The sequence below is a fragment of the Carettochelys insculpta genome, chromosome 33 (genome assembly GCF_033958435.1).
Source record: "Carettochelys insculpta isolate YL-2023 chromosome 33, ASM3395843v1, whole genome shotgun sequence".
In the NCBI taxonomy this organism is placed as follows: domain Eukaryota; kingdom Metazoa; phylum Chordata; order Testudines; family Carettochelyidae; genus Carettochelys; species Carettochelys insculpta.
This window is the reverse complement of record NC_134169.1, coordinates 294,361-316,889: the sequence shown is the minus strand read 5'-3', so window position 1 is coordinate 316,889 and position 22,529 is coordinate 294,361. Positions and strand designations below refer to the sequence as shown.

Sequence of the window (22,529 nt, the reverse complement as noted above, 5' to 3'; positions counted from 1 at the left end):
TGCTCTCTCTCTGGGCTGCTTTCTGTGCCAGATCCCCCTGACACACACAGCAGGGAGATGGGAGTTACTGGTTGCTCTTCCCAGCTCTAGTATGTCACACTCCCCTTGAAGGCCAAGGCATAATTCCTGGGTGCAGCTGTAACCCTCTGCTGGAGCAGCTGAGTGTGTGAGGGGCTCTCCCCATTTCTCGAAGTTTCTCCAGCTGTGTGTGCCAGGGCAATTGGTGCCTCGTGGATGGAACTGCGGGGATGGAAAAGGTGTTTGACAAGGGCTTCTGTAGTGTAGTGGTTATCACGTTTGCCTAACACGCAAAAGGTCCCTGGTTCAAAACCAGGCAGAAGCATCAAATTCTCCATTACTGTGTCTCCCTTTTACACTGGATGGCTCATCTCCTTGTGCCCTAGCCAAAGGCTCCAATAAGTCTGACTCCTGGGTGACAGAAGGTGGTGACATCAGCTGAGCATCCCCTTTGCTCTCAGTGTGGGGAAGCTTCAAGTGTTAGACCGGTCACTTTCAGGAGGCTTGTGGTTTGGATCCCCCTGCCCTAGGTGGTTGGTCTTTGGAGGCCTCCTCTACCTGCTGGCCTCCTTTGCTTGATTTCCTAAGGGAGAAGGGAGGCAGGAATGGTGCACACACAGTCAGCAGCTGGCGCTTTTATTGGCAGTTCCCATCTGCACTTGCCTCGGTGCACATAAAATTTTCTCTCCACATGGAAAGACAAAATTAAAATGAAGGCTGCTCTCATTTCCTTGTCTGCCTGTCCCACCCCATCCCACCCCTGGGAAGGGCAAATCATTTCCTATGAGGCTCACTCCCTTCCCCACACTCTGCTGTCTCTGCCTTTTGCATCTCACCCACAGGCTGCTCTGAACATGCTCATCAAGTGACAGGTCTTGGGGTACGGCGGGGACGGGATCCTGAGTATCGCTGTCAATCTTGGCTGGGTGCAGACAGACGTGGGGAATTTCAGCTCCGTCTGGGTCGGTACCTCGCTGAAAGAGGCCAGTGGTAGCCACATGTTGGGGCAGATCTTCATTGTATGGGTAATGGTTATGCTGGAACCCATCCTGCCCTCCACCTCTGCCCTGCACGGAGGGATCGTGTCCCACTCAGATGCCCTCAGGGATTCAGTGCTGTGCCCTGGGCTTCCAACCTCCTGCTGCCGCTTGCTTGGTTCCTCAAGCTGCTGGCATCCCAGAGTGAAGGTGAGCTGAGCTTCTGCTGTGAGGAGCTGGAGAGGGGGAGTTGGTTGTCATGGGCACCAGCTCACAGGTACTTCCATGGGGGTCATATCTGTGATCTCCACCCAGTATCCTCATGTACCCCAAAGCCCAATTCCCAGCCTGGACCCTTGACCCCTTCTACATCCCACTCCCGACCAACAGCCTAAACCCACTCCAGAACACCAGCCCAGAGCCTGGACCCCCATTTTCACACCCACCCCCGAGTCTTAGGCACCTTCCACACCCAGAGCTCCCTTCTGGCAGCACAATTCCCTAATTTCCAGCAGCTCCCTAAAGCCCGAACTCCCAGCCAGAGCCCTCACACTCCTGTACCCCAACCCTCTCTCCCAGAAAGGAGCCCCTCCCCCACTCAGACCCCATGGTCCCACTCCCACCACATGAATTGTGTTGTGTGCACCAGGGTGAAGGTGAGGTGTCACACGTCAGCTGTGTATTGCTCTTCCCTCTGCCTTGGGAGACATAAGAAAATTCACGACGCCTGGGAGGGAAAAGTTGAAGAGAAATCCAGATGGGCCAAGGGCTTAAATAGGCCCTGCCTCTGGGCCCCTGAGCCATGTCTACACGTGCACGCTACTTCGAAGTAACGGCACTAACTTCGAAATAGCACCCGTCACAGCTACACGTGTCGGGCGCTATTTCGAAGTTTCCATCAACGTTAGGCGGCGAGACTTCGAAGCCGCTAACCCCATGAGGGGATGGGAATAGCGCCCTACTTCGACGTTCAACATCAAAGTAGGGACCGTGTAGTCGTTGCGCGTCCCGCAACATCGAAATTGCGGGGTCCTCCATGGTGACCATCAGCTGAGGTGTTGAGAGACGCTCTCTCCAGCCCCTGAGCTCGATGGTGGCCGCGTGGAGCGGCCCCTTAAAGCTCCTCGCCCCCCTCCCTTTCTGTGCAGGAAGCTGAGAGAACGCGCAGGCGGCAGCCCAGACACTCGGCCAGCCTGCACGTCTCTGAGTGCCACAGACACGCACCCCAGCTGTGATGGTCGCATGGCAGCCCCCCCAGCGCCCCCAGGGGACCCCCCCAAGGGGAGCCAGGGCTCACAGCCCAGCAGCAAGGCGGGGAAGCGGCAGCGGGGCCCCTCCTGGACGGAGGCCGAGCTTTGGGACCTGCTGGGGCTCTGGGGCGAGGAGGAGCTGCTCCAGGTAATGGGGAGCAAGAGGCGGAACGCGGATGCATTCGCTTGGCTGGCCAAGGGCCTGGCCACCCGGGGTCACCCTGCCCGCACTCCTGACCACGTCAGGAGTAAGGTGAAGGAGCTGCAGCAGGGTTACGCCCGAGCCTGGGATGCGGCCCACATGGCCATGGCCCCAAGGACAGCAGGGCCATGTCCCTCACAGGAGTGCATCAGCCCCTGCCCGCCCCCCGCACTACAGCGCCATGCCCCATCCCCGGGGCAGAGGGAGCGGAATCTCGAGGGTCCCCCGGGAGAAGGGGGTGGGACACCCCGCAGCAGCAGCAGCAGCAGCAGCAGCAGCAGCAGCATGTGATGGAGTGGGGCGAGTGCAAATGCGAGACTCAGGCTAGATATGAGCAGCAAGAGCCGAATAGCTCCCAGGGGCAAAGGATGATCCTGGGGCTACAACTGGCAGGTGACACCTCTGCCCTGAGCAAAGAGGAGGGAGGAGCCGAGCTGGCTTTGAATCGGGGGTGGCAGGTAGAGGCTAGGGGAAGGGAGAGCTAGAAGGCAGCCAGCCTGAGGAGGGGGAAAGCTGCACTCCAGAGGGGCACCCCTCAGGGCCTTCTCCCCAGGACGGGTTGGAAGGACCGTCTCTGACTGCTGTACTGTCGCTTCTGGGAGAAACTGGGCATCTGTTGCATAATAAACCTCTCCTGTCATACCTGCTGAGTGAGAGTCGCTCCTGCCAGCGGACGTGGTGCAGTGCAGGGGAACCCCTGAACCCCATCACAGCAGCATCTCCCGGGGACGGGGATGGGGAACCTGCAGCAGAGGGGTGGGGGGACAAGGGCCACGGCTCGGGGTCCACACTAATGGCTGTCTCCAATCTTCTTCCCCTCCTCCTGTGTTCCGCAGCTGCACCCTCCGAAGGACCGGAGAGCACCGGCGAGGCGTCAGTGGTCCCAGAAAGCCCTCCAGGGCCATCACTCCAGGCCAGGCCCTCGGCAGAGGACCGACCGGCCCCACGGCGGGCAAGATGGCAGACCCAGCACCAGCAGCTGCCGGCGACGGACCCCCAGCTGCTGGCCATCCACCGCCGGCAGGTGGAGGTCGCCGAGCAGCGGCTGCGGGTGAAGCAACGCCGCCTCCACCTGCAGGAGTGGGTGCTGGCCTGGTGCCAGGAGGCATTGGGGGCCTACATGCAGACTTTCAACCGCATTGCGGACTACCTGGCCCCCCCATGCCATGCCGGCTGCCGCTGCGCCCGCCCTGAGTGATCCACCCACAGCTGCACCCGCTGCACCACCCACTGCTCCAGCTGCCGCGCTGTCCGACGTTGCACCGCCACCTGCCACCGAGGGCCATTCCACCGAGGGGGACCTGGGGCCAGCTGACACTCGCCGGCCGTATCTCCTGGTCCACCTGGCCCCCAGCCAGCCCCGGCCAGGGCTGAGGCCGAGGCAGGGATCCCGGCCGCCCACCCCCAGCGCTGGACTGTAGGGGCCTGGGGCCCAGGACGTGGCCCCCCCTTTGTATATATTCCCCCCACTTTTAAGTCTTTTTTTGCTTTAAATAGTTTGTATTTGTGACCCCCGTTTTCCAATGCTGATCCTTCCCCGCCCCATGTAAATAGTTCTCCCCTTCCTTGACTTCCCCTTTCATATTATCCCTGTTTTTATAATATATACATATATAAGTTAGAATTTCTGTTATAATAAGAGTTCAAAAGATGTTTGATTTGACAAACAACTCTCTGCTTTTATTTTTACAAGAAAAGTGGGGGGGGTGCTCTTGGGTGCTCTGTGGTGTGGGTGTAGGGGCAGGGAGTATTGTGGAGGGTGGGGGGGCATGCCAGCGTTCACCCCGCGGCCTTGTTGAACTGGGCCCGCAGGGCCTCCCAGACCCGGGTCCCTTCGGGGTCCACCTGATGACTGGGGGCAGCGGATGGCTGCACATCGGCCCTGCCAGCCTCCACAGCCCAGCCGTGAAAGAAGGCCTCCCCCTTGCTCTCCACCAGGTTCTGTAGGGCGCTGCATGCACCCACAATCTGGGGGATGTTGGTGGGGCCTGAATCCAGGCAGGTGAGGAGACACCTCCAGCGCCCTTTGAGGCGGCCAAATGAGCGCTCCACCACCTGGCGCGCGTGGTTCAGGCGCTGGTTGAAGCACTCCTGGCTGGCAGACAGATGGCCCATGTACGCGTGCACGAGCCAGGGCCGGAGGGGGTATGCCGCATCTGCGATGACGCAGAGGGCATGGTGGTGTCCCCCACAGGGATCTCCCGCTGGGGGATGTAGGTCCCCGCCTGCAGCCGGCGGCACAGGCCCAAGTTCCGGAATACCCGGGTGTCGTGGGTGCTGCCAGGCCAGCCCACATAAACGTCCTGGAAATGGCCCCGACTGTCCACCAAGGCCTGGAGGACCACTGAGTGGTAGCCCTTCCTGTTTACGTAGCGTCCTCCACTGTGCTCCGGGGCGCGGGTGGGGATGTGGGTCACATCCAGAGCCCCGAAGCAACTGGGGAAGCCCAGGGTGGCAAAGCCCGCGATGGGGGCATCCGGGTCCCCCAGCCTCACGAGCCTGTGGAGGAGCAGGGCTTTGATGGCGCGGACGACTTGCAGGGGAAGCACATAGGAGAGCACCAATGAGGGGTGAGCAGGGTGTGTGTGGCCCTCCCCTGCCAGGGCCCCCCTCCCCTCTCCTGCCCTCCCCTCCCCTGCCCTCCCAGAGCTGCCTCCCCCTCCCCCCGTGGGTCCTCTTACCTACATGAGGACAGCCCCGACGGTGGCCTTGCTGATGCCAAACTGCTGTCCCACGGATCGGTAGCTGTCGGGAGTGGCCAGCTTCCAGACAGCGATGCCGACCCGTTTCTCCACTGGGAGGGCATGCCGCATGGCGGTGTCCTGGTGCCTGAGTGTGGGGGTGAGCCACTGGCACAGCTCCATAAATGTCTGCCGGCTCATCCTAAAGTTCCTGAGCCAGCGGTCATCGTCCCACTCTCCGAGCACCAGCCGCTCCCACCAGTTGGTGCTGGTGGGGTAGCTCCACAGGCGGCGGTGTGTGAGGCGGGGGGGGGGGGTCAGGGTGCTGCATGGTTGGGGATTGAGTCCTGCTCTCCTGCAGGCTGCTTCTCCTCCGGTGTGGCAAGGAGGTGCTCAGCTGCCTCCCACATGGCATGGATCAGGGCGAGCACTGCTCCTGCAGGGGCGGCTGGGTGGACCTCTGGCTGCTGCTGCTGCTGCTGCTGCTGGGGGTCCATGACTGTGTCGCTCGAGGTGTGCGTGCCTGTGGCTCTGCAGACCGCGTGCTGTGCAGGCTGCGTGTGTCTGGGAGGGGCCCTTTAAGGGAGCGGCTAGCTGTTGCCCCGGAAGTGCTAGTCCGCCCTGTGACCCTGTCTGCAGCTGTGCCTGGCACCCTTATTTCGATGTGTGCTACTTTGGCATGTAGACGTTCCCTCGCAGCGCCCATTTCGATGTGGTGCTGCTCAACGTCGACCTTGCCAGCCCTGGAGGACGTGTAGACGTTACTCAGCGAAATAGCCTATTTCGATGTCGCTACAACGAAATAAGCTATTTCGATGTTGCGTGCAAGTGTAGACGTAGCTATAGAGGTCAAAGTTATTGCAGGTATATTTGTGAACCAGCCCAACAAGAGACCTAGCTCCAGGGTGCCTCATTCATCAACCAGGAGAAGGAAATCCTCACTCACATGCATAAAGAATCCCCTTTATCTGACAGACAAGAAAGGGGTTTACAGTGAAGAACCAGAAGGTCCCACTGAGATTTGAACTCAGATCACAGGATTCAAAGTCCTGAGTGCTGACCATTACACCATAGGACCTCCCCTTTGTTTTTTTCTCAGCTCCAGTAACTCTTTTTGGGCTGGCACCTTGTAGCGCTTGCCACCCTCCAGCTGTTTCTCCTCTCAGGACACTGCTTCCTGCCACATCTCTGATGGTGTCCTCCCCCAGACATCAATCCCTGCCCTTCTCTCTGCTAAGCCCAGAGAGACTAGACAGGTGCATTATTCTTTTAAAGTAACCAGCCTGGAGAGAACTAATGGAGAAGCAGAGACTGGAAAGGCAGGTGGTGACTGTTGAGGAATATCTGGGTGAATAACCCTGGCTCTGAATTCACACACATTTAAAATAGTAACAGAGAGGAAGCCGTGCTAGTCTATACACTATCAGAACAAAAAAACAGTCAAGTAGCACTTTAAAGACTAGGAAAATAGTTTATTAGGTGAGCTTTCGTGGGACAGACTCACTCCTTCAGACCACAGCCAGACCAGAACACATTTAAAAGTGCGCAGATACATGTTACTGAATGTGATACATTTTATAGACTCTCAATGAGCACCTCTTTGTTCACACCACTCTCTAATGTCAGCTGAGGGAAGGGTTTGCTAGGGTTATATGCATTGGCAGTAGCACATGTTGAGGGTTCATCTCCATATGACAAATACACATAGAATAGAAATCCAGAATGTGATGGGAAAAGGGAGGACTTTAGATTTGAACAAAAAATCTCTTAAACTGTATTTAGACAGTCTACCACTGAACTGTACCACCACACAAAGAGTGCCCCTTGGATTCCTTCATCTTCATCCCCCCCGCAGGACAAACACTGTTTCCCCCAGCTTCTGTCCCTTCCCCAGCTCACAGTGGTTTTACAAATGGGGTTTGATTAAGCTTTGTTTCTCTATGCACATATTACAGCTCATCCTCCGCTCACCTGGTTTCTCCCACAAACAGAGCTACCACCACTTAGGGAGACAGCTTACCAGCATATGTGGGGCAGCTCTCTCTCATCTGCTTGGAGCATCATGAATAATTATAAAGAGAACCTACTGAAGGACACCCACAAATCAATCAGATGCTGCTGGGTTTGCAATCACTGGCAGTAACTTCTTTATCTGGCACTTTTGATGATCCTGCAGCTTCCTTGGGGTTGCTGAATAAAGGAGCTTCAACTGTGCTAAAATGTCAGACCTAGTGACAATGTCAATATGTTTTCAGTAAGAAGGTGCTGTGACCTGTTGGATAGTCCCCAGTAGAGTTCCAGTGAAATGTAACCCATTAGTCCATTTAGAGTTTGGACTTAAATCCTGCAGTGATCAATTGGGGAAAAACTTTGTTCATGAAAGTTTAGGGATGGTGAAGCCTGCACCCCCCCACCCCCAACCCCTTATCTAATGAACCAGGAGCAAGCCTCTGGGCAAAAACTACCAAACATGGTGAGTGGTGGCATTGTAGCAGGTCAATTTGTAGATAGAGATAAGAGGAAGGGCACAACATGCACCTATCTTGCATGCTGAGATGTGGTTAAACAAATATGCAGGGTTAAAGGACAAGAAATAACAGAACCAATAACAGATCAATAACTGACAGCTGAGGCAATCGTGTAAATAGCAATGAATGACCTCGCCGAACTGTATTATGAGGCAGAAAAACTGTTCAGACCCAACACAGAAACCAGTGCAATTTGGACCTCACTGATCAGTGTCACACACATTTTAAACTGGTCTCACAGCAGAATTTCCAACAATCTTTTTCCCAGTCTCATAGTCATATCCATGTTCCTACTAGGAAAGCAGAGTGGCCTCTCCACAGTAACAAATCTCTCCCCATTTTCCAGCCATAAAGAGAGCCCAGCTCAGTGGTGGAACACTTGATGCTGATGAAGATATCCCAGGTGCTCCCGTTTGGGTGGTTTTCTGAACAGAAATCAGTTTTCATCTCTTGTCCCAGTATGTTGGGGGGTTGCACTAGATGCTTGAGAAGAATTTAAACTCTTAACATTTTCCTCTGCAAATGTACCAACACCAAGCAAACCTGTCCCTCGGCTGCCTCACCTCCCAGCCTCCGAGGCTCAGGTTTCTGTTCCCATTGATCACACAAAGGTACAATTCAATGCACATGTGCAGGGCCCTGCTGGCCATGGGCTGCACTGGGCAGGAGAACCAGACCCACAGCCAGGGCTCTCAGGAGTCTGACACAGAAATGCCCTTGGTGCAGGCTGAGCTCACAGCACCTTGGCTCTGTCACACACAGTCAGCCACAGTGGAGCCTGCCCTTCACCCAGGAATAAGCTCATGGCTCTGAGCAGGAATTTAGTCATCAGGCAGGGGGCAGAGCTGCCAGGAGTCCCAGAAAGGCCCTGAGCCCAGAGCCAGGCAGAGCCCTTCCTGAGTGGGGGCTGCAGGAGGGACCAATACCAGAGAGAAAAGAACCTGATGGCTCAGAGCTGCCAAGCCACATGCATTGGCCTGGAGCTCCCAAAGCAAGACAACAGTTAGCCAGACAAATGCCACTCCAGAACCAGGAGTCAGTAAGTCCCCCTGAGAAGAAAGGATGAGATGCCCTTGGAGGGACTCCTGCAGACAAGGCTCTTTATTAATTAACCTTGGGGCTTCCAGAGAGGCCAGAGTCCTGGGACCACAGCCCCTGCAGAGCACAGGTTAGTGAGCATAAACAGAAGCATAGAAATCTTCCTCAGAGCCCCAATTTAAACTGCTTCTGCCAGAGACAACTACGTGTCCACTGCGGCTGCTCTCACAAAATGGAGAATCCACCAAAACACTCATCAGACACAGACTTTTGCAGTTCACAAAACCATCCCTGGTGTACCTGCCCATGGAGCTGAGCAAACCTGTGAGAGCAGGGAGGGGACAGGCAGAGCAGCGCAGAGGAGACCCAGAGCTGTGACACCAGGCTGCCAATCCCCAGCACCCCAGCACAGGGGCATTTGGAATTGTTATGATTGTGTCAGCAGTGATGCCCAGGGACTCCACCCACCAGGCTGGCCCTGCACAATGCCCTGAGCATGGGAGAGAGCCCCTGGCCAGAGCAGGTAGGACACCTAGCAAAGGCATCCCAGGAGTTGAACCCACAACCAGGGCATGAGTAGGCTCACAACAAGCAGCTGATGGAGCCATCCCTTTGTAAAGGAGCCTTTGGAACAACAATTCATTCAAGTGCATCACCCTGTGCAGGCCCTGAGTTCTTCTGTGCTTCTCAGCAGCTGGGGAAAAGCCTTTTTGGGACTTATCTGCTGCCCCACAGCTGAAAGGAGCCCCACAGTTAAGAGGCCCCTCTTGGGGAGTGGCTGATTTTTTATCAGCAGCTGCTCTCAGAAATGAAGCATCTGCCAAAGCACTGCATGTGACAGACCTCTGCAGCTCACAGAGCCACCCCTGTTGCATGTATATCACCTGCCCATGTAGATCAGTGAAACTCTGAGCCCAGGGAGGTGACACAGGCAGAGGAACCTGTTCAGAGAACACCAGGCAGTACAAAGCCAGGCTGCCAGGCACCAGCAGCCCCAGGCAGTGGCATTGTGATGCAGGCAGGGATTCCCACACAGCCCTCCCACAAGCCTGGCACTGCACAGCTCTCTGTCTGTGCTGGAGCTTCCCTGTCCATAGCAGCCAGGCCACTTAGTCAAGATGCCCCAAGGGTTCACGTAGAGCTTGAAACTGTCACCATGGCATTTTTAGCAGGTGTGTCTAAAGAGCTCAGCCAGCCAGCTGGTAGGAACTGGGCTAACAAGGGTCATCTTTGGAAAGGAACCAGGGGAGCTTCTGGGACAAAGGAAATCAACAAAGAGGTGGGGAATTAGCTCAAATGGTAGAGCGCTTGCTTAGCATGTAAGAGGCAGTGGGATCGATACCCACATTCTCCAATGAAACTGACATCCTTGAAATTTCCTGTCCAAGAAATGAAGGAGAGCTGCTTTTGCCCCCCCTGCACAAGGAAGCTCACAATGTACATGGGGGTTTGGGGCTCTCTGTGTTGAAGGATGTGCAATGGCACAAGAGAGCACTATCAACATCTTGTCTCCCAGCTGGTGGGAAGAGGAAGTGCTCTCATGTGCAGGCTGGATTTGAAAAAGGAAGTCAGGGCCATGGGCTGCCTCAGGTGAGAGAAAGTGGTGATGCACAGGTGAGCTGTGTACTGATGAGGGAGATACCCCTGGAGCAGGTGGGAACGAATAGCAGGTGGGTCATTTTGGTGGGCAGGATTCACACCGCACCTGCAGAAGGTTCTGGAGTTGGGGTGACAGCTGTGGGGTCTGCTCCTGTGGGCTCTGTGTCTGTGGTAAGAGAGCAGCCAGGGCAGCTGTTGCTCCAAGGCCATGTGCTGTGGGTGAGCTGGGAGCAGCTGAGCTCAGGAGCAGGCAGCAGACTGGGGTCCCTCTAAAGGAAGGACATTGCAGCAGGTGGTGATGGTGTTACCCCTCTGCCAGGGAACATGGGCCATGTTAATGTCATGCTCAGGGGAAGAGAGGGAGGGGACAGGCAGGGTGTGAGTTGACACCCGGCAGGGGCCCAAGACATAGGGTGAGGGGCAGCAGGGTCTGAGGGAATTCCTAGCCAGGGCTCAGGGCAGTGGGGAAAGGGAGACACAGTCTAAGAGGGGGAGATTCCAGGTTGAGGTTCAGGGTGGTGGGGGAGGGGCTGTGGTGATGCCTGGGTGGGATGCTGAGCAGTGGGGGAGGGACAGCAATCTCACGCCAGGAACCAAACTGTACCTACAGCTGCCTGTTGCTCCTTTCCAAAAGGGCCCTTGTGAGCTGTTTCTCTGTAGCTTGGATAGTTGAGGTGGGTAGCGCATGGTGCTCATAAAACCAAGGGGTCGAGCCCTTGCTAGCCAGTAGACAAGTGCAGGGTGTTGCTCTGTTACCCTTTGCTGGACTGCTATAGGCACCAATGTCCAAAGACATGAAGGAAGTTGAGTGGCTTCTGGAGACCAGACAAGAGTCTTGCTCAGGAGGCTTCACTCTGCTTTGCAGGGAGGATCCCTGCCCTTTATTCTTTTCACTCCATTACCCTTCCGAATGTGCCTTCACTGGGGTGCTGATGAGTGACAACCTGACCTGCAGGGCTTGTTATCTTCTGAGCAGCTGCTGCTGTGCCTGTCACAGCCCTGGATTTATAAGGAGGTTCTACACAACAAAGTTATTTAAAAATAACCATCCCAGCATCTACACAAGGCAACCGCTGCTTTGAAATAATTCAGAAATAAATAGGGGACGGCTTACTTTGAAATGGGTAAACCTCCTTGTACAAGTACAAGTACAAGTACAAGTAATAGCAGCTATGTGGAAACGGGCTGCAAAGACAGGGGTAAAACCAAGTTTGAAATAAGCCATAGTGTGTCCATTGGCTGCATCTGAAATTAGCTTCCTGTGTGTAGATGCAGTAGAAGGAAATCTTGGTCTTGCCACTCACTGGTGCTGCAGTTCTCCCAAACACTTCATGCACCCACAGTAATATTACCTAGAGTAAACCTCCTTTAACCAATCGTCTGGATCAGACTCTGACCCTCCCCACACAGACGCTGCCGTCCAGCGCAGTTAGTTGTGGGAAAGGAGAATGGGCCAAAGAGGATCCTCCTTGCGCTCACGTTCCTCACCATGAATTCTCTCCCCAGCCTCCAGGGCAGAGCTCTCAAGAAGGAGACTCCCTGAGGCAAAGCCCTGGGGGGTCTCTGAGATGGCCCCGGCCCTGCAGCCTGTCCCACCTGGCCATTGTGCTGGACTGTCTGTGAGGTCACCACCTCCCCACCTCCTTTAACCAATCATCTGAGGTTCTTCCAAAGGCCCTTGTGATGTCACAGACACACCCACCAGTGCCCTGCAGGGCTCATGTCCTGCCCCTGGCAGCCCCCTCTGCAAACGCACCCCAAGGGTCTGCAACAAAAAAGGCACATAAAAACCACGAAAACCCAAACTCCTCCCATCCTCAGTGTCCTGTGGGGTCCTGGCACTGGGGCAGGTGGGGAGAGAGGAGGGGAGACTGGTGGATTCTGACCTGTCCACTGCAGACGGCACAATAAGTGAAAGGAGCATTTTAACTCCCCCCATCCTCAATGTCCTCTGGGCAGCAACTCCAGCTTCCCTCTGGCACAATGTCTGTGCTGGGGAATGGGAAGGTGTTGTTGTGGGCAGTCCAACCGTGTGGGTTGGCCCCACAAAGACATATTTCTTTAAAGTGCAACAAGACCATTTTTTTGGTTTAAGATACAGACTAACACAGTCACCTCCCTATCAGCAAGCAGTGACATAATAAGGTGGCTTAGCTGGCTAACATACCTGACTAATAAACAGGAGATCATGGATTCAGCTCCCAGTGCTGCCCTGTTGTATGTCTTTCTTAATGTTTCCCTATGTCTGTCTGGGGAGCAGAGAAGACCTCCCCTGGCAATCTCTCTCCCTGCTGGGGAAGGTAAAGGCTGATGGAAAAGGAGCGTTGGAAAGAATCTAGTCACAGCCTGGAGCTCGGGAAAAGGCAGTTGTGATGGGTGTGGGAAAGGTGCTGCTGTGGCTGCCAGAAGAGAGTCTGTGCCTCACAGCTTTGTGGTTCTGGGGGCTGCCTGTGCCAGCCAGCTCCTCCAGCACGTTTGTAACACAGACACAATTCCCTGTCGGCAGGAGCTCTGTTCTGCCGTGTCTGCGGGAGCAGCTCCTGCCCCAGCCCTGCTGCTGCAGAGAAACCCCACAGCCCTGTCCCTGCACACCATGTGCACACACTAGTGCGTGACAGGGAGCGTCTCACTCCCAGGCACACCCAGCTGTGCCCCCACCCCAGTGGTAATTCACCTCTCACCCCAGCTGTCCCCAGTGCTGACCTGACACACCTGAGATCCCTCTTGTAGTTCCTTTTGCTTCCTCACCAACATTTCCTAACCCTGCTGGGAAGCAAAACCCCTGCAGTGGACATGAATTGTGCAGGTGGGAGACGTTCTGACACAGCCCCTGGGCAGGGCCCAAGGTTTCAGCTGGTGACTGTGCAGTGCAGAGGGAGGAGGAGTTCGGCTGCCAGCGGGGAGAGGTGGCAGGTGTGAAGGGGAACCCGGGCAGGGCTTGTGGCTGAGGAAGGAGGGGAAAAGGGCAGTGGGGGGGTTGGCAGGGCCTGAGAGGACAAGGGGATCAGGGCAGTGGGGAGGGGTGGGAGAGACAGGATCTGAGGGACGCACTGCAGGGCCCAGGACAGCTGGCAAGGGGCAGCCGGGGCTGGGGGAACTCCAAGCTGGGCTCTGAGCAGTGGGGGATGGGTGAGAGAGTCTGAAAGGGGAGGCCAGGCTGGTGGGGGAGGGGAGGAAATCTCAGTCCAGTGGCCCTGCAGCTGCCTGTTGCTCATTTCCAAAAAGGCCCCTTGTGAGACTTTTTGCAATTGGCCGGCTAGCTCAGTTGGTGAGAGCGTGGTGCTAATAACGCCAAGGTCATGGGTTCAAGCCCCATGCTGGCCATGGGCAGGTCTTTTCTGCTTTCCTTCTTGTGGCTGCTCTGGGCAGGAGGCCAAAAGAGCTGAAGGAACCAGGCTGAGAGGCTGGCAGGGAGCAAGTCAGAGTCACCACCCCAGGCAGAGGGAAGGGCTGCAGAGTGGGCCTGTGTGAGGTGAGGATCCCCAGCTTCCCAACTCTGCAACACACCTCCCACAGGAAGGAGCAGCAGGAGCCCTCTGCCAAGGGCACCAGCCCCTACAGCAGCTCCAGTGGCTTTCTCTGCTCCCCATCTCCCCCCACAAAGGCCTTCTGACCTCACAGGCTCCCTCCCTGGACACCTGCTACTGCAGCACCACAGGCCCAGGTAACTCACCAGTGGTGCCAGTCCCTGCCTGCCCTGCTCCTCTTCCTGCCTGAGTTCTGCTTCTTCACTCAGGTCCCCCAGCTGCTGCTGCTCTGGTGGGCAGAGGGCTGGGGAAGGCACAGGAAGGGCCCTTGGGGGTGGGGTGCAGAAGCACAAGGAGCAGGCGCTGGAGGAAGTCCATGATGAGCAGCTTTGCCCACGGGAGCTCAGGAGAGGGGCCGAGAGGTACAGGTGACAGGGTGGATTGGATGGGTGGGTGTCTGCAGAGGAGGGGTTGGCTGGCAGCCCTTGGGGAATGGGGGGAGGCCTGTGGGGAGGAGAGGAGAGAGCAGCAGGCAGCTGGTGGCAGAGCTCAGGGGAAGAGGCAGAGCTGGGATAGGAAGAGGTGAAATGGGAGGAGGAGCACAGGTGGCCTCAGAGGGAGCAGGCCAAGCAAACAAGATCCCCTCCCACTCCTCAGGACCTTCCAGCAGTGGCACCAGCCTCCCCAGTGCAGCTGTCATAGGCCACAGTGGACATTCTGGTGCTTTACATGATGCTGACAGGCACTGACCAGAGAGGTGCAGAGTTATTTCAGAAGAGTTTATTCCAGAATTATTCCTCCAAAATAATCTAGTTTACAATAAAGCCTTCACGCTGCAAGGAAGCCCCATAATAAACAAAGTATATTTCAAAATGGCACCTCCATGCACAGCAGAGACTGTCTGTGAATAGCGACCCTGGGGGCATGCTGGGGATATCACTGCACAGCAGAGTAGTTTTGGAACACGCTATGCAGCCCCATTCCAAAATCTGTTTTGGAATCTGCACTATGACGAGGAGAATGAGGTTTCGCACCTTGCAAAAATCTGTCTGTTATTTCTGAATTATTTCAGGAACCTGCCCAGCTCTCTCAGGGTTAGGACCTTATTTGGAGGTTTCAGGGTTTGAGGCCCAGGCTGGGAAGGCTGCATTCACCTTGCCTTGTGCATCAGGAACCCAAGAACCCTGCCCATGCCTGGGGCCACGTGCTGGGTCCCAGACTATCAGGTGAAACCCGAGAAAGTAAAAAAGCCCAATACCGGCCTTCTCTAGCGTGCTGTAATCATACAGAGGTTCGTACGCTGCATTGCGGCTACAGCAACCTGGTTTGAAATCCAAGTCACAGCAGTAATAGTCCAGTGTTTGGGTCGCGCTGCTTTTATTTCACCAGGAGGATGGTGAAACACTGCAATGCTTTACCTAGAGAGGTGGTGCAATCTTCATCCCTGGAAGTTTTCTAGTCCTGGCTTGAACAGGCCCTGACTGGGATGATTTAGTTGGGGTTTGTCCTGCTTTAGGCTGGGGGCTGGACTGGATGACCTCCTGAAGTCCCTCCAAGCCCCAGGATTCCGTGATTCTCATCTCATCTCCACAGGAATGGGCCTGGACAGCTCAGTCTCTGGCTGGGGGAAGTGCCGTGGGGCACATGCTCAGGAAGCCCAGGATGGAGAAAAGGAGCTGTGGGAGAAAGAGCAGCTGCAGAGAAGCAATGAGGGCAGAGTGCTGCTGCCAGCTGAGGGTGAGAGGTGCCCAGCGTGCAATGTCAGCCTATCCAAAGATGTCAGTAGCATTTGGGGAGGGGTGCAGGCCACCATTCAGGGGTCTGTTTCTTGCAGCCCAAGTTGAAGGTCAGAGGCACCTGCTGGCTACACTGCACTTTTGAAGAGAGCTTTGTGTGGTATGTGTTCTGTTTGGGCCTGTTTGCTCCTCTCCAGAGCAAGGGACATTAGTGGCTCACAGACTGTTGTACTGAACAGCACTAGGCCAAGGGAGCTGGAAGGAGGACCCTCATTCACTTCTGCTATTTAGTATCATTGGGGACTGCAGAACCGTAACCGAGTGTTTTCCCTGCCTTCGCTTTGCCCAGCACCAGCTGGATCAGACTCTGACCTTCCCCACACAGACGTCTGCCGTCCAGCGCAGTTCGTGGTGGGAAAGGAGAAGATGCCAAAAAGGCTCCTCCTCGTGCTCACGTTCCTCATCCTGAATTCTCCCTCCAGCCTCCAGGGCAGAGCTCTCAAGAAGGAGACTCCCTGGGACAAAGCCGGGGAGGGGGGTGTCTCTGAGATGGACCCTGTCCTGCAGACTGTCCCGTCCATCCATTGTTCTGCACTGTCTGAGGTCACAGCTTCACAGCCTCTTTTCACCCATCAGCTAAGGTTCTTCAAAAGGCACTTGTGATGTCACTGCCGCAACCACCCCTGCCCTTCAGGGCTCCTGTCCTGCCCCTGACAGCCCCTTGTGTAAACACACTCTCAGGCTCTGGAGCAAAAAAGGCACATAAAACACCCAACAACTCCTCCCATCCTCAGTGTCCTCCAGGCTGCAACTCCAGCTCCCCTCATGTCTGTGCTGGGGACTTGGAAAGTGTTGTTGTGGGCAGTCCGTGGTGGTCAGTCCCACTAAAGCTCATCACTTCATCAATTATTTCATTAGTCTTTAAAGTGCCTGTTATGATCATGAGGGTTAGCCAGCAGCCTGGGAGTAAAAGGGTTAACCTCCTCACCCAGGTGGGGTTGGCCAAAAGGAATGTAGGTAAGAATTGAATTTCGGCTCCTCCAACTTCTGTTCTCTGTTCTTTCTTCTTCTTTCCAGCCATGAGGGTATCTCCCTCCAAGAACAGGCCCTCCCATCTTCTGTAAGTAGGGTAAAGTTTCGATAGATCCATTAGGCTTTATTGTTTTCTGGTTTGGGAAGTGGGATCTGATGTCTGTGCACTTTTTAGAAATGTTCCTTTACTCTCCTTGTAACTAAGTTCTAGGCCCATGGTGGAGACTCCCCATCTGTTTTACTTTGTGACTCTTCCATCTAGTCATGAGGCTTGCAACACAAATATTGTAATAATAAAAGTTCTTTCTTTTTTCTTTTTATTAACCTGGTATTGGTTAATGTTTGTGTCCTGGTTTTTACTTTTGGGGCTGAGATTTCCCAAGTAGTCTCTCCCTGGTTTCCTTATTCTTACTTGAGTGGTGGCAGCAAATTTTATACCCCAAATCTAAGGTTTTTAGGATTTTTGGGGGGCAGTTTATACCAAAACCTAGTAGATAAGGTTTTGGAGGTACTTTTGCTGGCCCCCACTTCTGCATTTATCTTGTTAGATGGGGAAGGAGCTATGACAGGGTGGCAGTGGTGTTAAGAACCCAGGACTGTTTTCTGATTGTTAAGATACAGACTAACACAGCTACTCCCCTGACACCAAAGAGAGCTTTTCTCAGAGAAACACTGTGTCTTAGCTGCTTTAACACACCTGCTAGTTCACAGGTGATCTGGAGTTCAACTCCCAGGGGTTCCTTGCCATACGTCTCTCTTAAAGATTTCCTGTGTCTGCCTGTGGAACAGAGGAGACCTTCCTGGGCGAGCCCAGTCATTGATGTGGAAGGAAAAGGATGATGGGAGAGGAGTGTTGGAAAGAATCCAACCACAACCTGGGGTTTGGAGAAAGGCAGCTGTGACAGGCCTTGGGAACGTGGTAACCTCTGCCTGTGGGGCAAGGCAGGACAAGAAGAGATACTCTCCCCTCATGTCCCTTTGTCATAGACAACACCCACATAAGTTAGGAGAAACATCCCAGCAAGGCACTGTGGCTCCCCTGGCCCTGTGCCTGCCAGGGAAATGGACGTTAGGGAAGCAGCAGTCAGTGGTGCCTGGCCAAATATTTCTGGCAGCCTCTCACCTGCTTTGCAGAGCCACTGGGCTGTGCTGGAGAGTTCAGAGAGGGGGAGCTGTTCCAGTCATTCTCAGGGGTGGGGCACACAGGGACCGTGCTGTCCCTTAAACCCTTTCAGCCATTGCCTCTGCACGGTCAAAAGGAAAACCCTAAGGCATGGACCTGGGGTAAGGCCTGGAACAAAGCTCCCTCTTCCCCTGCCTCTGCTTAGATCACAACCCTGTAACAGAGAGACATGAGTGCCACGTCTCACCCAACACTGGCTCGGAATGAAGGGAACTGCCTCTTCTCTGACCCACCCCAGGTAAAACCCTTCCTGCCAGCCTCTTCCTCCTGGCCACTGCCTTTTTTCTGGCCCAGCCAAGTGCCACTTTCCCAACCCTCACCCATCCAGGAGGTGACTGTGATGAGCATTGTCCTGGCCTGCAGCTCATACAGTTCCCCTGTCTTTGTAGCCTCCACAGGCTCCCACTTTTCCACCTCCTCAACCACAGGCTGCAGCTTTGATAGACGGAGAAGGTCAACAATGAGGTATTCCATCGGACGACACAACCAAAGAGAACCTGCCCTAGAAGGTTCCACAATGGAAGTTACAGCTATTCGGGCTTATTATCCAAAGGAACAATGAATTGAAAATCAAGACCCTGATATTCGGCATAATGTTCGGTTTGAATAGGAGAGGCAGAGCCCAGAGAAAATGGGAAGATGATATCGTAAATTGGCGTGGAGCTCATCTACCGACACCAAGGAAATAGTGATGGAGGCATTGGAGACCAATGGGTGCTGAGCCCATGATTGATGATAATGGTGATGTCAAAAGCCTCGCTGGTGTGTTCCCTCATGCCCACCTTTCTGGCAGGAAGAGAGGACATCCGCCTCATGGGGCTACACTTGGCTGCCTCTGGCCTTTTCCAGGGAGGTACCAACCTGGATGGAGCTGCTATTCCCCATGTCCATCTGCACCCCGACAGGATGGACAGCGACACTCAGGAGCCTGTCTCCACCATACCCCAAGGCCTGGCACTTGGAGAGCATGTTCAGAGCAGCGTGAAGGCGAGAGGCCATGAGCAGAGACAGCAGAGTGTGGGGGCAGGAATGAGCCCTGTAGAAATGACCTGGCCTTCCAAGGGGAGGGATGGGACAAACAGACAATGAGTACCGAAGCATGTGCGGATCGGCACCACCAATGAAAATACAGGCTATCGGCTGTGCGTGAGTCAATTAGCTAGCTCTGCTGCTTTGAACGTGGTGCTCACAATGCTAAAGTCATGGGGTGAAGCCAATTTTCAGGTGATTCCCTGCTTTTAGTTACCTAACTGCAAAAGTCAGGGAGGCCAAAAGAGGTGAAGGAAACAGGCTGAGAGTCTGGCAGAGACCTTCACTTTTAGAAGATCAAACCAGCTGGTTGTTTGAGATTTCACCTTCCTCTGGGAAATTAGTCTCTCCCAACTTCCCTCAGGCAGTCTCAGAATTGGGTCCTTCATTCCTACAGGTCACTTCTTCAAAGGATCATCTCGGGGGTGCTTTGTTTCAGTAAAACAACAAGAAGTCCTGAAGAAGCTTTCAGATTGAGAGATATTGTGGGGCATAAACTTTCATCGGCAAACACCCGCTTCATCTTTGTAACTCTTAGCCCTTTCACACAAGAGTAGCCCTGCCAATTTCCTTCCCCTCCCCGAAAGCTTGGCCACCAGCAGGTCACGCCAGGATCCTGTTAGCAGAAGGCAGTCGGATCCTTTTGGCTCTAGGGTGTCATGTCACATCCCAGCTGCTTCCCCACCATCAATGTGCTGCAGTCCCCTGTGACCATTGGGTCAATGTGGGAAATAAAGTAGGAAAGGACAATGAAGAGAGTCAAGCTGAGGGAAGCAGGCATGGCCACTTGCCATCACTTATTTCTTGCTGGGGATGGCTGATCAAATTATCCCCAACTGACATGGAATGGCCTCACAACAGCTGGAGGAGTGGCTGAAGTAACTCCGTAGGGAGAGTGTTAGACTGAAATTCTAAAGGTCCTTGGTTCAATCCCAGGCTTCAGCAGAACTCCAAGTAGAAGGGGCTGTAGAACTGGAGGTGTCAAGACTGTCTGATGCTCTGTAGAAAAGCCTCTGAAAACATGTCTTAATTGCTTGGGTGGCCTTGCAGATTCTTGCATGGATTTGTTTGTGAAGAGAGACATCACTGCCTGTTAAGGTCCTTGAACTCCTCTACTGTTCCTAACTCTCTGTTCCTTTAGTTAAGTTTGAAGTGGGGGAAGAGCAACAGATCCTGGAGCTGGTTGAAACAGTACCTGAGTCTCTCCTAGGCTGATGGTCAAACCAAAGAAGCAAGGGGCATCAGCAAACTTGTTGACAATGAGCTGGAGATCAGATTCCTTGTGTGTCACAAGTGCACAGTCATCAGCAAAAAAGGCTTCAAGGATGAGCCTCTCAAGCATCTTGGTTTTAGCTTTCAGATGACAAAGGTTGAAAAGTGACCCATCAAGTATGTATTTTATGCAGACTCCACACATCACACTGATGCATTCCCTCATCGAACCTGAGCCAAAGCCATCTTTGCACTGGTCCAGCATTCAGTTTGCTCCCTTTCAGCTGCTGCACCCATCCACTTCTGGAGCTGATAACCAACTGCTAGTCAGTCTATTTGCTAAAAATTTCCCCTGAGACTCAGTCCAATAATTACAGCTCTTGGTGACTTTAACTACCCTTAAAACACTAGTTTTCACTAATTTCTTTATCAGGTTTAGAACAATATGACAAAAGCATTCAGATAACTAGCTCAATCCATACTTCTCTACTTTTTCTTTTATAATGTTTTAAAGCAGGGGAGCCCTGTGCAATCCATGTCTTGTGCAGTTACGATGACTGCCCTGTCCCCCTCAACAACTTGGAGCATTGGTGAGATTTCACAATTGTTATGCTAAGTGTGAGCATAAATTGTGATTTTACAAGAATGTGTTTAAAATAGACAATGCTCATTGCTTCCTTGCTACCCATCAGCCTTTGTTTGCAAGGTATCACATATGCACCCCTTTATACGCTCATGCAAATGATCTCTGGGAGACACATTCCTCCCAGCCTTCAGCAGCATTGGACACATCAATGGACCCAATGGACACATCAGTACCACCCTGTACCGTACACCCACTGACCGCTACGCCTACCTTCATGCCTCCAGCTTCCATCCCAGACACACCACACGATCCATCATTTACAGCCAAGCACTTAGATATAACCGCATTTGTTCCAACCCCTCCGACAGAGACAAACACCTACAGCATCTGCACCAAGCATTCTTGAGACTGCAATACCCACCTGAGGAAGTGAGAAGACAAATCAACAGAGCCAGACGTGTGCCATGAAGCCTCCTGCTACAGGACAAGCCCAAGAGAGAAACCAACAGAACACCACTAGCCATCACCTACAGTCCTCAGCTAAAACCTCTATAGCACATCATCAGGGATCTACAACCCATCCTGGACAACGATCCCACACTTTCACAGGCCTTGGGAGGCAGACCTATCATTGCTCACAGACAACCTGCCAACCTAAAACAAATCCTAACAAGCAACTATACACCGCACCAAAGTCATTCTATCTCAGGGACCCATCCATGCAACAAACCTCGTTGCCAGCTCTGCCCACATATACACACCAGCAACATCATTACAGGACCTAACTGGATCAGCCACACCATCGTGGGTTTGTTCACCTGCACATCTACCAATGTAATTTATGCCATCATGTGCCAGCAATGCCCCTCTGCCATATACATCAGACAAACTGGACAGTCTCTACATAAAAGAATAAATGCACACAACTCAGACATCAGAAATGGCAATATACAAAAACCCATAGGAGAGCACTTCAATCTCCCAGGACACAGTAGCAGATTTAGAAGTAGCCATCCTACAGCAAAGAAATTTCAAGACCAGACTCCAAAGAGAAATTGCTGAGCTACAATTCATCTGCAAATTCAATACCCTCAGCTCAGGATTAAACAAAGACTGTGAATAGCTGGCTAAATACAGAAGCAGCTTCCCCTCTCTTGGAGTTCACACCTCCAGATCTACTGATGACAATACAACTCAGCCTTCCTGACTGAGCTAACCTCGTTATCCCCAGCCTTGCTCTGGCCTATTTATACCTGGCCTTGCAGATTTCCAGGACCAGCATCTGAAGAAGTGAGTTAACTCACGAAAGCTCATGCTCTAAATTTTTCTGTTAGTCTATAAGGTACCACAGGACCCTTCATTGCTGCTTCAGCAGCATTGAGTTCCTGCTGGCACGTTGCTTACACTGGAATGGCTGAGGGTTCATAGCCAGTGCAGAGCAGTGAAGTGGGAGTTCTAGGAAGCAGTCCAGGGAAGGAGCAGGGAGAGGTGGGAGGAAAAAGCTCAGAAGCGGTCAGTGTAGGGTCCCTGCTGAGCTGCAACCAGAGGGAGGGTGCGCCTGGGTTCCACCAACTCCACTGAGGGCATAGATGAGGCTTGTGGCGGGGAATGAGAGGATTGTCTGGGTGACTGGGAGTGCCAGAGAAATGAAGGACTGTAGCTCAGAAGGGAGAAACGCCAAGTCATCCAGACAAAAGGGTGAGTCAGAAGCTGGATAGTTGCAGCTTCTACCAGCAAGAGGGGCTGCCACACTGAACAGGAGAGGTGGAGTCACTGGCAGAACCATATCTTGATAGAGCTGAGCCACCCAGAAGCAATTAGCTGTTCCATTACACTGAGCAAATGAACAGAGGAAAATCATGCAAGATGAGATGAGTCCCTGAGCTGTCTGGGTCAGCTATAAGACAATGGTAGAACAAGGGCTTGTCTGGGATTTGAACCCAGGACCTCTCCCACCCTAAGGGAGAATCATACCCCTAGACCAACAAGCC

The 22,529-nt window shown here is 53.7% G+C and overlaps 6 non-coding genes across 6 annotated transcripts; 4 read left to right on the top strand and 2 right to left on the bottom strand.

Annotated features, from left to right (window-relative positions):
- The first annotated feature begins 270 nt into the window (after window positions 1-270).
- Window positions 271-343, top strand: TRNAV-AAC (transfer RNA valine (anticodon AAC)). Its single transcript has one exon. It is a non-coding gene; the product is annotated as a tRNA-Val (tRNA).
- A 5,791-nt stretch (window positions 344-6,134) lies between these two features.
- TRNAQ-UUG (transfer RNA glutamine (anticodon UUG)) lies at window positions 6,135-6,206 on the bottom strand. The gene has a single exon. It is a non-coding gene; the product is annotated as a tRNA-Gln (tRNA).
- A 3,769-nt stretch (window positions 6,207-9,975) lies between these two features.
- On the top strand, window positions 9,976-10,048 carry TRNAA-AGC (transfer RNA alanine (anticodon AGC)). The gene has a single exon. It is a non-coding gene; the product is annotated as a tRNA-Ala (tRNA).
- Window positions 10,049-13,543: 3,495 nt separating this feature from the next.
- On the top strand, window positions 13,544-13,617 carry TRNAI-AAU (transfer RNA isoleucine (anticodon AAU)). Its single transcript has one exon. It is a non-coding gene; the product is annotated as a tRNA-Ile (tRNA).
- A 5,995-nt stretch (window positions 13,618-19,612) lies between these two features.
- On the top strand, window positions 19,613-19,685 carry TRNAF-GAA (transfer RNA phenylalanine (anticodon GAA)). The gene has a single exon. It is a non-coding gene; the product is annotated as a tRNA-Phe (tRNA).
- A 2,772-nt stretch (window positions 19,686-22,457) lies between these two features.
- Window positions 22,458-22,529, bottom strand: TRNAP-AGG (transfer RNA proline (anticodon AGG)). Its single transcript has one exon. It is a non-coding gene; the product is annotated as a tRNA-Pro (tRNA).